The sequence below is a fragment of the Rhineura floridana genome, chromosome 3 (genome assembly GCF_030035675.1).
Source record: "Rhineura floridana isolate rRhiFlo1 chromosome 3, rRhiFlo1.hap2, whole genome shotgun sequence".
Lineage (NCBI taxonomy): Eukaryota > Metazoa > Chordata > Lepidosauria > Squamata > Rhineuridae > Rhineura > Rhineura floridana.
In genome coordinates, this window is record NC_084482.1 from 184,878,950 (window position 1) to 184,900,835 (window position 21,886).

Genomic DNA, 21,886 nt, shown 5'->3' on the forward strand with positions numbered 1-21,886 from the left:
CTTTCTTTTAAAAAAATATTTTGTTCTCTGACCATAAAAATAGTAAGTGGACAAGAAACCTTGATGGCAAACAGTGACAGATGAAAAATCTGAGCTGCTAGATTAACTAAAGGGCATTGCCTGCTCTGTTGATGCAGTACCATTGTGATGGAATGCAAAATCTGATCAACACCAGATGTGCCATCCTCAGTGTGAGCTGCTCTCTTACGATAGGGTTATATGCAGATAATTGTCATGCAGAAACATAATTGGGGAAACCTACTTGAGATCTCTGCACGTCTCTGGTAGTGGGACCGGACACTTGCTTTGGGGCTGTGAAACTTTATGTAATGTCATCAACTTTATGTCATCAATCTGGCAACCTTGTGGTCTTCCCCTGGCACATGTTAAGCCTCTGAGTCACCCCACTCCTTTGGTTATGAGATGGTGAGGGTGGCTTCCTTTTTCTCAATTGAAAAATGCTCCACTGAAGAATACCTAGAACTGAAGGATGCTCTTCCGCTTTCAGCAATATGTGTTTTTTAAGACCTTGATTAATTCTGCTGGATCTAATGTTTACTCAGATTCCTTGGGAAAGTGAAGTGTGTGTATATACTTAGAGTGGCTTCATGAGAATGGGCTTTTTTCAGTGGTTCTCTCCCCCTCCCCCCATTTGTGGAATGCCCTCTCCAGGGAAACACACCTGCACCATCACTGTCAGTTCTTGGTGCCAGGCTAAGGCGTTTTTGTTTACCCAAGCTTTGGTGATTAAGTGAGCTTCTATTGTGGTGCTCATTTTTCAGTCACATCTGAATACAAGTTGCTGGAAAGTACAGGAAGGGAGAGTGCTCTTGCGCTCAGATCCTGACTGCGCCCTTCCCATTGTGAGCTTCCTACTGACATCAGGCAGGTCCCTTTGCTGTATTCCTTTTGGCATGTCCTTCAAACTTTTCTTTTTAGGCAAGCCTTTCCAGACACATAGATGTTGATCTGTTTTAATATTTTTTAGTTAGTAGCTGCTTTAATTATTTTAAATATGTTTTTAATTGCCTGTTTTTAAACGGTTTCATTGATAATTTTAATTTTTTTTGTAAATTGCTTAGAGGTCTATACATTCAAGCGGCATATAAATTTTGTTAAATAAATAAAAATAAAAAATAAGTGGGCATCTACCTGGCCACTGTGAGAACAGGATGCTGGACTAGATAAGCCACTGGCCTGATCCAGCTGGCTCTTATGTTCTTAGTGGGTTGTCCTTTCTATTGAATTTGTCCTTTTTATTGTGTTGCTGGATGAGCATATTAGGAATTTTGTAGTGTACATGGTTTTTTAATTGTCTTTTAATTGATTTTTACCTGTTTGTGTTTTAACTTGTTCTTAAGTCTCTTTGAAGCTACTAACAAATGCAATTAATAACAATGATATGCACATTTCTCTCTCTCTTTAGGGATGGGGCTGATCAGGGTGGTGGTAGATCACATGGTACTCACTCAAAAATTCAAATATGCCTACGGGACGAAAAAGTTTTGCTACTCACTTTAGCCAAAAAATCAGTTACGGGGCCTTAAGGAAGCCCTTCTCTCTCCCGTCAGCAATATGTGAATAATATTAAAGTGTTGCTGTTAGGAATTCTGAGCTCATGTATGTGAGGTTGTATACCCTGTATAGTGCTATATTAATGTTGGTATGTTTAAACTGCATGTGATCGCACTCTAAGGTCCTGAGAATTGTCTCCCAAATGATACATAAGCCTGGTCTTCGATAAAGAGGCCTCAGTTGTGCAGCATTAGTCTACAGTCCCCATAAAGTTTGGAACATTTCACACTAGGAGAATTAGAAACACTCATGGTATTGTTATATATTTTAAGAGTGTTTTCATAGAATAGTAGAGTTGGAAGGGGCCTATAAGGCCATCAAGTCCAATCCCCTGCACAGTGCAGGAATCCAACTTAAAGCATACCCGACAGGTGGTTGTCCAGCTGCCTCTTGAATGCTTCCAGTGTTGCAGAACCTACCACCTCCCTTGGTAATTGGTTCTGTTGCTGAACCTCTCTTAACAGTTCAAAAGTTTTTCCTGATGTTCAGTTGAAATTTCTATCCTAATTCATTTGTATTCCCAGATATGTCTAGAATGACTCAATAAAGAAGTATCATAAGACTCACACGTACCCATCACGTGATCCAGTCAGGAAAAAGAACTGAATAGTTAACTCAGGATCAAACTAGACAGTAAAGAAAAACATGTCTGCTTCCCAAAATGGCCACCATGCATGCAACTAATAGGCCTTACCTCTGTCATGATGTCACAATCCCTCTACAGGTTGGATGTTGGCGGCCCTGTTTTACAATGGTTCCAGCATTACCTGCAGCGTTAGTTCAGAAAGTAGTGTGCTCTTTGGCCCCTTGGCATCTGTGTTATATGGTGTTTGTCACCTGAGGCACAAGTGCCCTTGGTGGTTAGAGGTGCCTCAGCTTCAGTTGGTAAGACAGCTATAGCCATTACTGGGATGAGATAACTTGGTCACCGTGGCCCTGGCACTGGTGGCCGCAAGACTAGATCATTTTTCTTAGAGGTTCCTTTTCTTTTGTGGCCATGTTCATAAATATTTCAGTCAAAAACAGCTGCCCGACAAGAGAAAAGATTGTTTTTAGCATTCCATGATAAAATATGGGGGGACATCACAGTATTAGTTGTAAGAAGTATTTAATGTCTAATTACTGTGGTGAACAAAAAGCCCACAGAAGTGCAGCTTTTTCTACAACAATGAAAGCAAGATGTGCTGTTCCTGGGAGAAGAAGGAAAAGCTGCACAGCAACCTGAGGCCTTTTTTTTTTTTTTACTGTAGCCAGGCAGTTTTGCTTCAGGGTACTGCTTTTGTTATCTCCCCTTGCGCCGTCTGAGAATGAAAGTGTACAGAAAAGCTTCCAAGACAGATCTACCTGTTTGAGTGGGACTCTACAGCTGAAGGATGTAGCTATTGATGGATCAGAAAAGGAGTTGCTCCTTCATAACTAAAACGAAGCGTGCTCAATAGTCCCACTGTGGTTGCTGAAGGCTTCTTTTTTCAATCCTAGTTTAGCAACAAAAGGTTACATGAGAAGTCCTAGAGCTGTTTCTCAGGTGGATGTCCTACACATACTGTTAAGATGAATTGTCTGCTTTCTCCTCCATAGTACAAAAAACAGATTTTTTCAGGAATGGTAATTTCATTTAGGTTAGACTGCTGGATACTGCTTAGAAATAAATACTTTTTTGGGGATTTAAGCCCTACTACAAAACATTGTTTCAACAATTGATGATCCTTGTGACCAAAGAATTCAACAGTGTCATAATTTGCTCCCCCCCCCCAAATTTTGCCACCCCATTCACAGATTGCAAAATTGCTGGGTGGGTTGGTTTCAGTAACTAGGGTAGTACTGACATGAATTAAAGTATATTTGCTATGTATTTTCCTTCTTCCTATATTTATTGATAGCTGAACTCCTCTATGTATGTATATATTCATGCCATTTATTACCGATTGATATTAAATTAGGAATATTTATAACTTTCTCCATCTTGTTTTAAAATAAAGCATAGTGTCTGTTACGCTGCTTGTATGTACTGTGAAACCAGCTAGGTGGTCAAGGCCACTGATAACAGAGTGGTCTATGTTATGATAACATGTAGTGAATGAGTGAGAGTATGAATCAATTTTCCTTCCTAGATTTGGCTGTGATGGGAGGGGGCTAGGAGGCACTGAAGACTATGAAAGAAGACAGAGATTGGGGGGTATCTGGAAAGAACCATAAACAAATGCTTCAATGAAAGTCTGAGTACCCTAAAAGAGATCCTGTGGTCAGTAAGTGACCTCTGCGCCAAACTGATGTGGGAAAGAGGAAAGGCAATCCTGAGAATGGAGATGTACCAAGATATTGACATCACAAAGTACCAGCTGATCAATTGATGAATGAGATACCAAGGGGATCAGCAAAGATGTCAAAAGAATATCAAAATCTTATCTGACTATCAGGGCGGGTGCCAGGCATGCTGGGGCCCTTGGGCACTGGCCTGCCCTGGGCCCTGGGGCACACACACATACAGACATGCACTACCTACCTCTCCCTGAAGGACCCCTCCTTAGGGTGGGTAGGTAGCACTCCCCTCCGTGATGCGTGATGCGTGATGCGGATCGCAGGAGGGAGCTCCCAGGCACCCCCCCACTGCCATGCAAGCCCGCAATGGCTGCCTGCAACATGCTCCGCCTACCTCTCCCTTGAGGTAAATGCTGGACACCAGGGCCAGCGCCAGGCATGCCAGGGACTGCTGCGCAACCAAGATGGTGGCTGAGGTTTCCCTAAGGGCCTGATGCCTCTGCTGCCATCTTGGTTGATGACATGAATGCATGCTACGTGCATGTGCGCCCATGCCTGCCCTCAACCAAGATGTGGTAGGGGCATGAGCCCCTTAAAGAAGCCTCCACCACCATCTTGGTTGATGGCTCACCCCTAAAGCAAAGAGGGGCGAATTTCAGGCCTCCTACAGTCATAGCATTCTTTCTCCACTGCTACTGGGCAGCCCCACCCTTGCTCTTTCCAGGCACAAAGCTCCTCCTCCTCATTATCATCATTATTATTACATTTATGTTCCACCTTTCCTCCAAGGACCTCAAGGTGGCGTACGTGACTCTTCCTTCTCTCTTCATTAGCCTCATAACCAATTATACGGATCCATTTCAGTCGGGTTTCAGGCCTGCCTGGTGTTGGCACAGAAACAGACTTGGTTGCCCTGTATGATGACCTCTGTCAGGAGAGAGAGAGGGGAAGTGTGACTCTGTTGATTCTCCTTTTTGATCTCTCAGTGGTTTTCAGCACTATCGACCATGTTATCCTTCTTGGATGACTGACTGAGTTGGGATTGGGACGGACTGCATGGCAGTGGTTCTGCTCCTACTTGGCGGGTTGACTCCAGAAGGTGGTGCTTGGGGAACACTGCTTGGCTTTCCAGTATGGGGTTCCGCAGGGGTCAGTTCTGTCCCCTATGCTGTTCAACATCTACAAGAAACCATTGGGTGCAGTCATCCGGAGTTTTGGAGTGTGTTGCCATCAGTACGCTGTTAACACGCAGCTCTATTTCTCGTCTCATCCTCTTCAGGTGAGGCTGTCAATGTGCTGAACCAGTGCCTGGCTGCAGCAATGGACTGGATGAGGGCTAATAAACTGAGGCTCAATCCAGACAAGACTGAGATGCTGTTAGTGGCTGGTTCTTCTGACCGGATGGTGGATGTCCAACCTGTCCTGGATGGGGTTGCACGCCCCCTGAAGGAGCAGGTTCTTAGCTTAGGGGTTCTCCTAGAACCATCTCTGTCACTTGAGGCTCAGGTAGCCTCGGTGGCACAGAGTGCCTTCTACCAACTTTGGTTGGTGGCCCAGCTATGCCCCTATCTGGACAATAATGTTTGTATGGTTTACTGCAAAGTATCAAGTCAATCATCCACCATAAGCCCAGATAGCAATTCCTGGCACCACTGCTATGATACAATCCTATACAAGCTCACCTGAGAGTAAAACCCATTGAACTCAATGAGGCTTACTTCAGAGTAGACTTGCATATGACTGCACTGTAAAAGTCCTAAAATGGGTTGAGCTATAATTTAGGATAAAGATGGGGAAGCTGTGCCTGGATGCTAGATTATATCTCCCAGCATCCTTCATCATGTTGTGTATAGCCCAGGGCTCAGGCTGCCTAGTTAGGACAATGAATAGCACCAATACTAATAAATAACAAAGGTAACAAAAACCAACTGTGGCATGCAGCACAGGAACCAGATGGATAGGAATGGCTATCTGTTATCCTCAAAGCCTTCTGAAAGAGCTTAACCTGTGCTCAAAGCCGTATCAGTGAAGGAGCCAGGTGAGACTCCCTTGAAAAGGAGCTCCCCAGTTTATTATGTGGACATAATATATCTTGACTTCAGCAAAGCTTTTGACAACGTTTCCCATGATACTCTGATTGGGAAGATAGCTAAATGTGGGCTGGATGGAACAACTATCGAGTGGATCCACAGTTGGCTACAGAATCATACTCAAAGAGTGCTTATCAATGGTTCCTTCTCAAAGTGGGGGGGAGGTAACGAGTGGGGTACTGCAGGGCTCAGTCCTGGGCCCAGTGCTCTTCATCATTTTTATTAATAACTTGGATGAGGAACTGCAGGGAATGCTTAACAGATTTGCAGATGATACAGAATTGGGAGGGATAGCTAATACCATGGAAGACAGAAACAACATCCAAAGGGATCTTGATAGGCTGGAGCATTGGGCTGAAAACAACCGAATGAAATTTAACAGGGATAAGTTCTACACCTAGGAAAATGAAACCAAATGCACAGTTATAAGATGTGGGATACTTGGCTCAGCAATATATGCAAGAAGGATCTTGGGATTGCTGTTGATCACAAGCTGAATATGAGCCAACAGTGTGATGTGGCTGCAAAAACAGCAAGTGCTATTTTAGGCTGCATTAACAGAAGTATAGTTTCCAAATCATGTGAAGTAATAGTTCCCCTCTATTGCAGGAAGTTGCAGGAAGCCAAATTTTGATGGAACATCAGGAAAAACTTCATAACTGTTAGAGCAGTAAGACAGTAGAACCAATGACCTAACGAGGTGGTGGGCTCTCCAACAATGAAGGCCTTCAAGAGGCAGCTGGACAGCCACCTTTAATTTGGATTCCTGCATTGAGCAGGGGGTTGGACTTGATGGCCTTATAGGCCCCTTCCAACTCTATGATTCTATGATTCTGTGACCCCAAACATAAGCAGGGTTTCCACATTTTGAAATAAGTAATAGACATTGCCATCTAAAGACACCCCTCTTCCCACTGTAAGATCATTAAATCCATTGTTTAAAATTATCTAACTGCCCCAAATGCTTGTATTCACAGAAGATTCACATGAAAAAGTGGACTACACAAATTCCATCTAGAGACAAATCAATGAAAGGCAACATTCCAGAGAAATACTACCACATATTATGGACCAATCATTTCATATATGAATTCATTTCAACTAGGTATGTTCAGTTGTGGCCAAAGCACATTAGGCTTTGATTCTTGCCACAAAAGGTTAGTAACTGATCTGCCCCCCCATCTCTTTCAGTTCCAGATTTTGTGGTGGAAATTTAAATATAATCCCCATACTATACTGATTTGGAAAATGCAAGTAAGTTATTAGGTCTATTTTGTATAGCTGCTTGGAACTAGTAACTGCAGAGGCTGGATGTTGGGAGGCTGCTGTATTCTGCACTGCCTATGGCCTCCAGGGGTACAAATGAATATAAGAATGGACAAGGATTGCAGAAATGGGGGTAGTGGTGGTTCAGAAATACATTCGCCTGTCTTGGTAATCCCTAAACCATTGTGAACTGAAGCCAGCCTCCCTCCAAATTTTGCCTTGGCTCAGAATGGCTTAGTGCCAGCCCTTTCATCTCTCAGGTTCCCTCCTCCCCTAAAACCCTCCCTTCACAAACTTACCAAGGTGCAAGGGGGTGCAGGAAAAAAAGCTAATTCTAATTCTAAGCTATTATTGCAGATCTTCATTCCTCCTAACTCATGGCATCAAGGGATATAAAGGCATTATTTCTAGTACTGCCAGAAACATTATTGGAACAATACTCTGACTAGTAAATCTTCCAGTTATAAAGATGCAGGAGATGCACCAGGAAGATGCCACTGCACTGGCCCATGAACAGAATATTGCTACATCTTCCTCTGAATTGAAAAGAGTTCTCCAAGCCTCGTCACTTTCTAAGTAATTGGCTTGACCCTGTCTGCGCCCATGTCCCTTGCACATTTGCAGCAGAGAATTGTCAGATGCAGACGACATGTAGCAACTTGTTGAAATAGATACCAAAAGCTACAGATGTACATATACTTTCTTCGGGGCCTCAGCCTTTCCCAACAAGTACTGAGAGATGCCCAAGGGCAGTGGAGGCTTTCATTCTACCTCTCTCACACAGCATAACCTCTTCCCATGCAAACCTACCTCCTTGTTCAGGAGGTAGGTTATTACTGAATACAAGATGCAAGAATGACTCCTCTATTTGCAAAAACAAAAAACTGGGGGGAAATAAGTTGTTTGTCAGAAATCTCAGATCAATGGGTTAAGTAACATTTCAGCATAATTTGCCTGGTTCTCTCTATTATTGCATGAACAGCTAAAGCTGGCAGTAGCTGACAAGGTATGGAATCTACATAAGAAGTTCCAAAAATGGAGCTTGACCTTTGCTGCTGATATGACAAAGGTATCTTTGGACCTGCTGCAGCACTTGCAGCCTTTGCAACGAGAAGAGTTGTGTCAGTGCATTGGAAAGTCACATGACATCTGTCGTAAATGTACAGCTACCAAAAAAAGGTGATGTTTTACTGCTGTACTTAACACTTGGCACTAAGTAGGAGTTGATTAGGCAGGAAATAGACAATGAATTAATTTGAGCAAATTACAAGGGGATTAGTAGTGGATGTAGTTTTATGTCACAAGTGGAACATGACAGAGCTGCTTACCCAGGAACAGAAGTGAAACAGACCTGCTTCGGTGTGTTTATGTAGTCCTTCTTATACTTCTGAGAGCAAAAAATAACTACTCAGGATTTTTAAGCATGCTTTATTATTAAATGAAACCTTGTAAGAGTGATCTACTCAAGAGCACACCACTTCATTGTTGTCTAAAGCAAATCCCCTAATCTCAGTTGGTTTAGGAAAACTTCTTGTATTCTGTATATGTCCAGAGAAGTTTTTTCTTGTGAATAGTACTTGCCATTAACCTGAAAAGTATTGAAATGGGGGGGGGAGGAACCCTTTTGACACTTAAGTATAAATAAAATGTAAGGCTGCAACATCTGAAGACCAATAATTGGGTGTTAGAACAAATTAAACCAAAACTGTCACTGGAAGCTAAAATGATGAAACTGAGATTATCATACTTTGGACACGTAATGAGAAGACCTGATTCACTAGAAAAGACAATAATGCTGGGAAAAACAGAAGGGGGTAGAAAAAGAGGAAGGCCAAACAAGAGATGGATTGATTCCATAAAGGAACCCACAGACCTGAACATACAAGATCTGAACAGGGTGGTTCATGACAGATGCTCTTGGAGGTCACTGATTCATAGGGTCGCCATAAGTCGTAATCGACTTGAAGGCACATAACAACAACAAAGGCTGCAACACAACACTCTAACTCTGATATTAAAAATACAAATGCATGCAAACACACAGAGAACTTATACAAGATTCAAACCTGCCTTTGAGTGTGAAAGTGTGAATCCATTTTTAAAATGGCATTTCCTTTCATCTAGCTGATCTCTCCATTTCATTTAACCTCAACTGTTTTGTTTTTGTTTTACATAATGATACCAGTAATTAAAGTAAGCATCCAGGAGCTTAGCTTGCTAGATCAAAGCCAAGCACTTTGCAAGCAGCTGTGCTCTTCTGCAGATTTTGTTCCCCCCTAAAAAAACAGCTTTTTGTATTTGGCCCTTGGGAAATAACTAGTAAATGAACCTCCATCTGTTTCTTCTCCCTATGATTTCTGGCATGGAATTTGTTGGTTGAAAAAAATTAGTCTTATAAGATACACATGCATGCACAATTTAAATATTGAATTGTATTCATGTGCCATTATGATGGTAGCATTCTGGCACATGAACACAAGACTTGAATATTATGGATATGATAGATTCAAATTGGTGATCCCTGGAATAATTTCTAGAATAATTTCAGGAGTGGTCTTTTGACTAAACCTTCAAAGTGACAAGTTAGAGTGTTTTTAGATGACCTTTGTGTGTTCTTCAGGTACTGAGTATGTGTGCTCAACACATACAAAATGCAAATGGGATTGCAAATCCGGGTGTGGATAGCAGCTGGTAATGCTGGCCTGAGATATATTTACCTCTTAAGGAAAAAGTCAGATACATGCCTCTGTTTGGTACTGGAGCTCTTTCTTCTTTGTCTTCTTCTAAACTGCACACAAAGATGGCAGTCAGAAAAATGGTGCCGTGTCTGGGACTCTCCTAACTGAAGAAAACTGCTTCTTGTTACCTCATGTAAAGCTGGTCCTGCTGTTAATTCAGATGATAGATCAAAGTCCAGCAGGACCACTGCAGGTGACTGTGATGAATCAAGCTCACCCTGACCCAAGGTTTCACCCATACTCTTGAATTCTGTAGGATACTACTAACTTTGTGCACCTTTTCCTCCCTAATCCAAAGGCACCCTTTGGGGTAAGTTGGTTGGACATCTGGCAGAGATATCCTTAGACAAGGAAATAGATTGCCTCAGTCTCCACTGGGCAAGCCTTCATTCTCTGTCCTCTGTCTATCTCCCTGAAACCAGGTAATTTGAAGGAACACTCAGTCATGAGAGCAATGATGTGGTGCTTTATTTTTCAGAAGACGAAAAAAAACCCATTTTACAAGTTTATTACTAACAGTGAATGGGTGCCAATTGCAAACATAATATTAGGCAAATTTGGCAGCTTCAAAGTTTTTAGCTTTGTTTACTAAAGACAAGTAAAATATTCATGCTACATTAGATCATTTCCAGGGGCATCAAACCTTTTTTTCCTGTGTAAACTGAAGATTTTGCCATCCAGATTATCCTAATTATCAGTCCTGGGCTTCAACATATTTCACTGAGAAAGTTGCAACACGCAGTTCAGTGTTTCATCCGTTGGAGGAGCTGCAGACAGATCTTAACGTTCCTGACTCGGGCACACAGGTCAACATCTTGGGGGCAGGAGTAGCTGGCATGTTCTCAGTAGTTGCAAACACCTGAGTAGGGTTAATATAGTTTGTTTGTTCACTGAAGGAGCTTCAATCCCTGTATGTGACACAACATGGCCTATTGTTGGGATGCCTTAGGGCCATGCATAGCTTATAAATTAACCTATGCTCTTGACATGACCTTATGGTATCAGGAAAGTTAAGACAGCCAATGAATCAAAATTCCCTATCAAAGAAGAGATTTTGACGTGCTTTTCACCTCAGTGATGATTGCCTAAAATCTCTGTGCTGGTTGGTGCATAATATTTGTTCTACTTTCACATAATAGATCAGCAGTGAGTGAAGTTTTAGGCTAGGGAGGGCTCAGAAAAAGGGAGAGGCCTTTTCACTGACCATTTTAAACCCTTTTTTTCTTCTAAGAGTTCTTATGTAACATAGACCCAAGAATCTTCTGAAGTGCCAGAACGTGGCATGTTTTAATGGCTGATTTGGTTTAAAATGCATTATATACACATTATTTATTATTTGATTTCCTGCCCTTCCTCCCAGCAGGAGCCCAGGTCGCAAACAAAAGCACTAAAAACACTTAAAACATCATAAAAACAGACTTTAAAATACATTAAAACAAAACATCTTTAAAAACATTTTTAAAAAAGCTTTCAAGATATCTTTTTTTTAAAAAAGGTTAAAATATTTTTTTTAAAAAGGATTAAAAACATATTAAAAAGCAATTGCAACACAGATGCAGACTGAGATAAGGTCTCAACTTAAAAGGCTTGTTGAAAGAAGAAGGTCTTCAGTAGGCTCCAAAAAGATAACAGAGATGGCGCCTGTCTAATATTTAAGAGCTGGGAATTCCACAGGGTAGGTGCCACCACACTAAAAGTCCATTTCCTACGTTGTGCACAACAGACCTCCTGATAAGATGGTATCTGCAGGAGGCCCTCACCTGCAGAGTGCAGTGATCGACTGGGCATATAAGGGATAAGACGATCTTTCAGGTATCCTGGTCCCAAGCTGTATAGGGCTTTGTACACCAAAACTAGAACCTTGAACTTGGCCCGGTAGCAAATGGGCAGCCAGTGCAATTCTTTCAGCAGTGGAGTGACATGTTGGTGATACCCTGGCCCAGTGAGCAGTCTCGCCGCCACATTTTGCACCAGCTACAGCTTCTGGAGAAACCTCAAGGGCAGCCTCACATAGAGCACATTAAAGTAATCCAGCCTGGAGGTTGCCAGTATGTAGACAACAGTAGTCAGGCTATCCCAGTCCAGAAACAGCTGAAGCTGGTAAAAGGCACTCCTAGCCACTGAGATAACCTGGGCCTCTAGCAACAAAGATTAATCCAGGAGCATCCCCAGACCACGGACCTGCTCTTTCAGAGGGAGTAGCAGGCAACTGGCCAATTATCTGAACTCGGGTACCACTAACCCACAGTGCCTCCATCTTCCTAGGATTCAGACTCACTTTATTGGCCCTCATCCAGCCCACCATTGAGTCCAGACAGTGGTCCAAGGGTTGCACGGCCTCTCCTGATCCAGATGTTACAGAGAAATAGAGCTGGGTATCGTCAGCATACTGCTGACACCTTGCCCGTAACCTGATGACTGCTCCCAAGGGCTTCATATAGATGTTAAACAGCATGGGGGACAAGATGGTAGCCTGCGGCCGAAAAGCAATCACCCAATGCTATTCTCTGAAAACAACCTTGGAGATAAGATTGAAACCACTATAAATCAGTGCCTCCAATACCCATCTCACCAAGTCAGCCCAGAAGGATACCATGGTCAATGGTATCAAAAGCTGCTGAGAGCTCAATTAAGAGTAACAGGGTCACGCTCCCCCTGTCCTTCTCCCGATAAAGGTCATCCATCAGGGCTACCAAGGCTGATTCAGTCCCATAACCAGGCCTGAACCTAGACTGGAATGGGCAAAGATAATCTGTTTAATCCAAGAGTACTTACAATTGCTGTGCCACAACTCTCTCAATCACCTTCCCTAAGAAGGGAGTATTTGCTACCGGCCGGTAATTGTCACAAACCAATTTGTCCAGGGTGTGCTTTTTCAGGAGTTGTTGGATCACCTCCTCTTTCAGGGTGGCTGGAACCACTCCATCCCACAATGATGCGTTAACCACACTCTGGATCCACTCAGTCAAACCTCCTCGGCAAGCTTTAATAAGCCAAGAAGGGCAAGGGTTGAGATGACAGGTTCCTGGCCGCATCATCATAAGCACCTTGTCTACGTCATCAGGCTGCATCAACTGAAACTGTTCCCAAGAAGTTGCAGCAGACGTTGCACTAGACACCTCATTCGGAACTACAGTAGATGTGGATGAGGCATCAAGACTGCTAAGGAGGTGAGCAACTTTACCCTCAAAGTGCCTTGTAAACAATTCACAGTGGGCCTCTGAAGGGTCTAAAACTCCATTTCCTGGAGCTGATGTCAACAGACCCCTGACAATACCGAAAAGCTCCACTGGATGGCTACCTGAGGATCCGATGGTGGCAGAGAAGTGGGCCTTCTTCACCCCCTCATCAGTCACTACACAGTATGCATGATTATGATGTTTTATTCATGCCCGATCAGCCTCACATATATATACAAATTATGTATTATATACACCAGTTGGTGCCTCTTGCAATTGACACAATTTTTAACAGTGCTGATTAGTTTTCTTTTTGAAAATGGTGAAGAATTCCTCTACTAGTATTCTTGAGTCTGTACCTTTATTCGCTAATGGACAGTCTTGTCATTGGGACAAACCCAATCATCCCATATGTGGAATAATGGATTGTCCAATCAGTGTTCTTTGCTCTTGCAGGTCTTCTCTGCCTCTTCTCTAGGAATCATGTAACTGGACTGGATAACAGTGACATCATTAAGAACACTCATCACTTTTGGCTTCTTGGCCCTTTTTTTGCATAGCTACAAAGTGATATTGTACATTCACTTGGAATGCCAAATGGCAAAGCACGGGAGGGCTTAGGATCACTGGGAACATCTAAGTTGAAGTTACTTTTACTGAACCTATTTTCCCACTTCAGAAGGAACAAATAATCCTGCAACAGAATATATTTTTTGTTGAAGGGAAAAGCATTAAATGGCCCATGGAAGTGTGGCTCAGCATATTTCATATAAATCTTGCAAGGGAAGGAGATGGAGTGGTTTTTTGGAAGCAAGAGGGCGAGAAAATGGTTTTAGAACTATTCATGGAGGAAGCAACAGAGATTTATTTTAGCTGAAGAGCTGGAACACAGCTCAGGAGGAAGCAATGCTTATTGTGCTAAAATAGGTGTGTGCTATCCTGAGGGCTCCTTGTCAGTGGCTTTGGCAGCTTGAGAGACTGGCACTAAGAGTGTCTTAAGCAGCTTGACAGGCATACCATAGATTCCCAGCAGCAAATTTGCTTATGGGCTGGGGATTGTTTCACAAGCATGGTACAAATTAGCTCTCTTGATGTTTCTTTCAGAGCATAGGCTGGAGAGGAGTCGTGGTGGGGCCTAAACCAAACCTGCAGAACTTGTGGCCCCCAAACCCCACCAGCCATGACATATTGCTTACCAGGTGCTTAAGAGTTCCCCTTTTTTGCAAGCAATGCAGCAAAAACAGAATATTTCAGGCCCATAAAGGGCATTATACACATCTGTGTTCAGCTTGGTAGGTTATAAATAGTCAGATAATTTGGACTGTTTTTACTGTGATGCTTTTTGTAACCTGCTTTGAGTTTATTAAGAAAAGTGAAGTATGCATTTCTAAGTAAGTGAATACACTATAGAGCCAGTGTGGTGTAGTGGTTAGAGTGTCTGCACTGGGACCTAAGAGACCAGGGTTCAAATCCCTGCTCAGCCATAAAGCTGACTGGGTGACCTTGGACCAGTCACTGTCTGTCAGCCTAACCTATATCGCAGGGTTGCTGTGAGGAGAACATGGGGGATATAGGGTTGCCACGTCTCCGGATTTTGCCCGGAGACTCTGGATTTGGGGGGGTCCTCTCTGGATCTCCGTGTGAGTCACCTTAATCTCTGGACTCTCAGCTTTAATTTTTTTAAAAAATTAAGTTTCTAGGTGGTCTGGTTCACAAGATATATACCAAAATCTCAGCCCCCCCTGCAACTTCTGTTAAATCAGCTCGTATATGGCTGCTCTAACCCCACCCTTTCAGGTTTGTAGCCAATAAGTGAAGTCAGGGTTGTGATTTGTTGGCCTCCAGGCAGTGCCTAGATCCCATTGTATCACTAGAAAATGATTGTTTTTTCTTGCTTATTTGAAAATACCATAAATTGAGTAAGTATATAGCTTTCAGGATTTTTTTTTCCTCTTGTGTGCAGGAGTCAAACAAGTTTAAATTTTCCTGGGCGGTTAAAGAGGGCAGTGTTTTGAAAACCTTCCCAATATGAAGCTTCAATCCAATACTCACTTTTTTGAGAGTAAAGCTGCAATGCTAATCCCACATACCTGGAGTAAACCCCATTGAATTTATTTATTTATTTATTATTTTATTATTTCAATGTATATACCACCCTTAGCAGAATAGCTCTCAGGGCGGTGAACAAACAAGATAAAATACAATATATCATAGTAAAAAATCACAAAAACATGTACAAACAAACAGAAAGCACAACAAAAACGAAATACAACACAAATTAAGAAGGATACATGTTAAAAGTAGAAAGATTAAGAAAATTAAAAGATTAAAATGCCTGAGAGCATAAAAAGGTCTTTACCTGGCGCTGGAAAGATAGAAGCGTAGGCGCCAGGTGTACCTCTTCGGGGAGGCTGTTCCACAACTCAGGGGCCACCACAGAAAAGGCCCTAGATCTAGTAACCACCCTCCAGGCTTCCCGATGAGCTGGTACCCGGAGGAGGGCCTTAGATTCTGAACGAAGTGAACGGGTAGGTTCATAGCGAGAGAGGCGTTCCACAAGGTATTGAGGTCCCACGCCGTGTAAGGCTTTATAGGTCAAAACCAGCATCTTGAATCTTGCCCGGAAGCAAATAGGGAGCCAGTGCAGACGCGCCAGAATAGGTGTTATATGCGAAGACCGACTGGTCCTCGTCAATAGTCTGGCAGCTGCGTTCTGCACCAGCTGAAGCTTCCGAACTGTCTTCAAGGGCAGCCCTACGTAGAGCGCATTACAGTAATCCAATCTTGAAGTTACCAGAGCATGAACAACGGAGGCGAGGTCGTCCCTGTCCAGATAGGGGCGTAGTTGGGCTACCAGACGAAGATGGTAAAATGCATTCCGTGCCACCGAGGCCACTTGGGCCTTGAGAGACAAGGAAGAATTGAAAAGAACCCCCAAACTACGTACCTGTTCTTTCAGGGGGAGTGTAACCCCATCCAGAACAGGGTGAACATCCACCATCTGAGCAGGGAAGGCGTTCACCAGCAGTGTCTCGGTCTTGTCTGGATTGAGTCTCAGTTTATTAGCTCTCATCCAGTCCATTATCGCGGTCAGGCAACGGTTCAGCACATCAACAGACTCACCTGAAGAAGATGAAAAGGAGAAATAGAGCTGCGTGTCATCAGCATATTGATGGCAACGCACTCCAAAACTCCTGATGACCGCACCCAGCGGCTGCATGTAGATGTTGAAAAGCATGGGGGACAAGACCGACCCCTGAGGGACTCCACAATGGAGAATCCATGGTGTCGAGTGATGTTCCCCAAGCACTACCTTCTGGTGACGGTCCACGAAGTAGGAGCAGAACCACTGCCAAGCAGTGCCCCCGACACCGAACTCCGCGAGTCTCCCCAGAAGGATACCATGGTCGATGGTATCAAACGTCGCTGAGAGATCAAGGAGAATCAACAGAGTCACACTCCCCCTGTCCCTCTCCCGACAAAGGTCATCATACAGGGCGACCAAGGCTGTTTTGGTGTCAAAACCGGGCCTAAAACCGGATTGAAACGGATCTAGATAATCGGTTTCATCCAAGAGCGCCTGGAGCTGGCCGGCAACCACCCGTTCCAAAACCTTGCCCAAAAAAAGGGACATTCGCCACCGGTCTATAGTTGTTCAAGTTATCTGGGTCCAAGGAGGGTTTCTTTAAAAGAGGTCTCACTACTGCCTCCTTGAGGCTACCAGGGACTACTCCCTCCCTCAAGGAGGCATTAACCACTTCCTTGGCCCAACCGGTGGTCCCAGCCCTGCTAGCTTTCACTAGCCAAGATGGGCAAGGATCCAGAACAGACGTGGTTGCCCGAACCATTCCAAGCACCTTGTCCACTTCCTCGAGCTGCACCAACTGAAACTCATCCAATAATGAAGGACAAGGCCGTGCTCCGGACACTTCAATGGATTCATCTGTCGCAACATCGGAGTCAAGATCCCTGCGGATACATGCGATCTTATCTTGAAAGTGTCCAGCAATTTCATTGCAGCGGGCTTCCGATGTTTCCGTAGTATCGTGGGGGCCAGAGTGTAAGAGCCCACGCACGACTTTAAAAAGCTCCGCTGGGCGGCATAGGGATGATCTAATAGAGGCAGCAAAATAAAGCTTCTTTGCTGTCCTTACCGCTTTTGTATACAACTTATTGGTGGCACTTACCAAGGCATGATTGTATCCACTGGGAGTTTTCCTCCATCTGCACTCCAGCCTCCTCCTCTCATGTTTCATCGCTCTCAGCTCCGGGGTATACCACGGAGCTGTATGAGCTCTACAGCGGAGGGGGCGCGCGGGAGCGATCGTGTCAATAGCCCGGGTCATTTCCATATTCCACAGTGCGACCAGGGCCTCAACAGGAGCACCAGTCCTATCAGCCGGAAAATCTCCCAGAGCCCTCTGAAAACCTGCAGGATCCATCCGGCTCCGGGAGCGGATCAACTTAATAGATCCTCCACCTTTGCAGAGGGAAAGAGCCGCTGTAAGTCTAAATCTCAGCAAGCGGTGATCTGTCCATGACAATGGGGTAGATGAAAAACACCCCACCGCCAGATCACCATCTCCATGTCCAGTGGCGAAGATCAAATCAAGAGTATGTCCCGACACATGCGTTGGGCCGGTAGAAAATTGAGACAGCCCCATTGTTGTCATGGAGGCAATGAAGTCCTGAGCTGCGCCAGATAAGACAGCCTCGGCATGGACGTTGAAATCCCCCAGTACCAAAAGTCTAGGGGATCTCAAGAGCACCTCCGAGACTATCTCTGTCAGCTCAGCTAAGGAAGCTGTTGGGCAGCAAGGTGGACGGTACACCAACAGTATTCCTAGTCTGTCTCCCTGGCCCAATACAAGGTGGAGACATTCCAGACCAGTCACCATCTGGACAGGGTGCTTGGTGAGAGGGAAAGAACTCCTATAGACCACAGCGACCCCCCCTCCCCGGCCCTCAGATCTACCACAGTGCTGAACCAAATACCCGGGTGGACAAAGCTGGGAAAGAGCAGCTCCTCCCTGATCAGCCACCCAGGTTTTGGTTATACATGCCAGGTCGGCACCCTCCTCCAGAATTAAATCATGGACAAGTGAGGTTTTATTATGTACCGACCTGGCATTCAAAAGCAGCACTTGGAGATCCGAGAGCTGGCTGATAGGACAACCAACAATCCTGTGGGTATGAGGAGAACCGGAACAAGGCACAGACACAATTTGTCTGGGACGAGTTCCCCTTACCTGGCCTGTTCTCCTCCTAACGCCATACCTCCCATTACCCGTCACTACGTTAATTGGGGCCCCCGAAAGCCCCCCCACGAAGGATGGAATCTTTTCTCCCAGGCACATGTTAAAAATACACAAACTCACACAGACAAGCAATCATACAATCATTCACCCAACAGTAACGCACACACACACCGAACAAACAATGTTAAAATTAATTAGTCCTCTTCAAACAACAATGGCAGTCTCGGGCCCCCCAGCCTAAAAACGAGCCGCCAGCGATGGCACCAGGACAGCAACACAGCCCCAAGCAGCGACAACAGCGCCCACACACAAGCAGAGAAGCGGCAAAGGCAGCGGAGCCGCAGTGGTAATATCCTGGGCAGCGGCACGGTCCTCGGCGACGATGAAAACGCCCGCAACCAGCGGCGGCGATGGCGGCAACACGACCCGCAGCAACGAAGTCCCCGGCAGCAACACGGTCCCAGCAGCGGCGAAAACGCCCCGCACGCAAGCGGGCAAGCGGCGACAACGGCGGCGCAGGCCGCGGCGCAGAGTCCCCCGCAGCGGCACGCCCCATGGCAGCAACGAAAACGCCCGCATGCAAGCGGGCCAACAGCGGCAACGGCGGCGGCGCGGGCCGCGGCGACAGAATCCCCGACAGCGGCACGCCCCCCGGCAGCAGCGACAGAATCCCCGACAGCGGCACGCCCCCCGGCAGCAGCGACAACGTCCGTATGCAATAGATGGTATCTCTCCTCATAGATGTTCTTGTAGGCTTCTAAAACTGCCGGATGGTCTTCTACTTCTTCCAGCTTCTGCCAGATTTAGTTTAAGATGTAACGGGCCCCTGTAGATGGTATCTCTCCTCATAGATGTTCTTGTAATCTATAGGTGTCCGTCACTCCCAGGGCCCAGATCTGCAACAGTCAATGAGCATTCGCCAAAGCAGGAAAGTGCAGATACCCCACAGAGAATTTAATAGGACTTACTTTTGGAGTACTTTAATAGGACTTACTTTTGAACTTACAAGACCTGAACAGGGTGGTTCATGACAGATGGTCTTGGAGGTCACTAATTCATAAGGTTGCCATAAGTCGTAGTCGACGTGGAGGCACATAACAACAACAACAACTTTTGAGTAGACATGGTTAGGATTGTGCTGTAAATTAATGGGACTTTTGAGTGAACATAGCAAAGAATTGTGTTTGTGTTGTAAATCTTTCTCTCCCCCTCCAGTCCAATTTTTTTGAACAATTAGGCAGGACTTACTTAGGTATCATGGGTTTTTTTATCTAGGAAACTAATACAATTTTTTTATAAATGTTCTGCAATGACCAACTGGTTTGACAATAAACTATTATATGGAGTGTATGTATTTTTACATCTGCCGTGTGTGTATGTATTTTTAAACTACAACTCCCATCAGCCCCAGCCAGCATGGCCACTGGATTGAGCTGATGGGAGTTGTAGTTCAAAAAAGTAACTTTTCCAAGCTATGATGGAGTCTTTCCAACAACCCGGTGAGGTAGGGTAGGTGACTGGAAACCAAGGCAGCTCACAATAAGAAATAAATCCCTTTAAAATCCAATAACAATAAAAACAAGTAAAAACAGTTGCAAAATAGCTTAAAGTGGCATGATTCTGAATTTTGGGTTGGGTGAATAAGTTCCTTATCACTTGAGGTTGCATTTCTGTGCATGCTTCCCTATTTGAGTAAACGTCATTGAATACATTGGGACTTGCTTCTGAGTAAACAAACATAGGATTGCACTATAAATATCTTTACAGGTTGTGTAATTAATAAATATCTTTGACATTCATGATTATAAATAATAAACAACTTTGACAGGCATGCGTATGTAAATATTCCTTCATACTGTGTCCTAATAAGTATTTGATTTCACACTATGGTTGTAGTTTTTATTTCCTCTACATTTTAAGTGTGCCCTTCTTCCTTGGGGTAGTCATGGTTCCCTTCTGTTGTTTTCATCCTGAGGGGCAGATAGGCTGAGAGATGGTAAGTAGCCCATGGTCACTCAGTACGCTGCATGTATTGCCCATTTCCATTTTGAAAAAATTAAGAATCCTGGGAAGTGTAGTTTCCCCTTCATAGTTATAGTTCTCACCACCCTTAACAAACTACAGTTTCCATGATTCTGTAGTGGGATTTGTGTGCTTCAAATGTGTGTTGAATGGCCTTTAAATGAATGGTGTGGATCTGCCCTAGGCATGATGTACATTCATTAGTGAATTGAAAAGAACAGTTTTAAAAGATACTTTTTTAAACAGGGGAAGGATTGTAGCTCAGTAGTAGGGCATATGGTTTGCATGCAAAGGTCCAAAATTCATTCTCTGGAAAAGACTATTGCCTGGAATCCTGGAGAGCCAATACTAGTCCATGTCATCAGTGCTGAGCTATGTGGTATCAAATGGCCTAAGTCAATATAAGGCAGATTCCTTTGTTTCTAAAAGTGGAAAGAGACCCAAGGGCCACAGTGACTCCATAATTTATTTATATTTTATTTATGACATTTATATACCACTTTATTGCAAAAAATCTCAGAGGGGTTTACAGAAGGAATTAAAACAATAAAATTATTGGCAAAAACAGATAAAGACAGGTATTTAAAAACATTCAAAATAATAAAACCAACAATGAGTTAAAAGCAGAAAAAACCCCTAATAGGTTCTACATGACTGGATAGGTTTGATTTTAGCAGGTGCTGAAAAGAGTACAATGAGGGTGTATGCCTAATGTTAATAGGCAGGGAGTTCCAAAGCGTAGGTGCTGCACTAAAGGACTGATTTCTTACAAGAGCAGAACATGTACTATGTGGAACCCTTAACATGGAAAGCAGACCTTGAACTTGTCCTCGTAGCAAATTGGCAGCCAGTGCAGATTTCAGATGCAGAGGTATTATGTGCTCATAGGCTCTCACTCATGTCACCAATTGTGCCACAGCATTCTGCACTAACTGAAGTTCCCGGCTCAGGTTGTGCTGCATGGGGATTTCTGTGACCTTGGCTGACTGGCTGCCAGGTTTTTTTTAGTTTTGGTTTTTGGTTATGAATCCTGCCTGGTTGTGGGATGCCGAGTTTTCTGCCTTAATCATAGGAATCTTGTTGTGGTTTGTATAGTATTGCATTTAGGAAATAATCACTGTCTTTTGTTTTTCTTTTCCATTTGCATTTCATTTATCTTTAACCTCACCCTTAAATCCGTAGAAGCAACAATAGCGGTTCCATGCACTCAGCTCAACCCCCTTAAACCCACTGATTATGCACCTTGTTGGTTGCATGATTGTTTCTTTCTTGCCCAATAGTGGTAAAAGAGAATTCACTTATTTGGAAGTATGCTGCAATTGTTGTTCCTAAGCTGCTGCCTATGAAGGTAGACCAAAAAATGTGTTTTTTCTCTTTGTCAATTATTACTCACTGGAATTGGGTTGGCTGTCAAAGTGAGTTTATAGCAGCCCACCGGGTAGATAGGAAAGAGTAGAGAATCTTCTTACTCCTACTCATTTCTCAGACCTCTTTCTGAA

At 44.0% G+C, this 21,886-nt stretch overlaps 1 protein-coding gene across 11 annotated transcripts in view; it reads left to right on the plus strand.

Annotated features, from left to right (window-relative positions):
- The window catches only part of FHIT (fragile histidine triad diadenosine triphosphatase), a 1,850,166-nt gene that overhangs the window by 580,078 nt on the left and 1,248,202 nt on the right, over positions 1-21,886 (plus strand). The window lies entirely within an intron of this gene.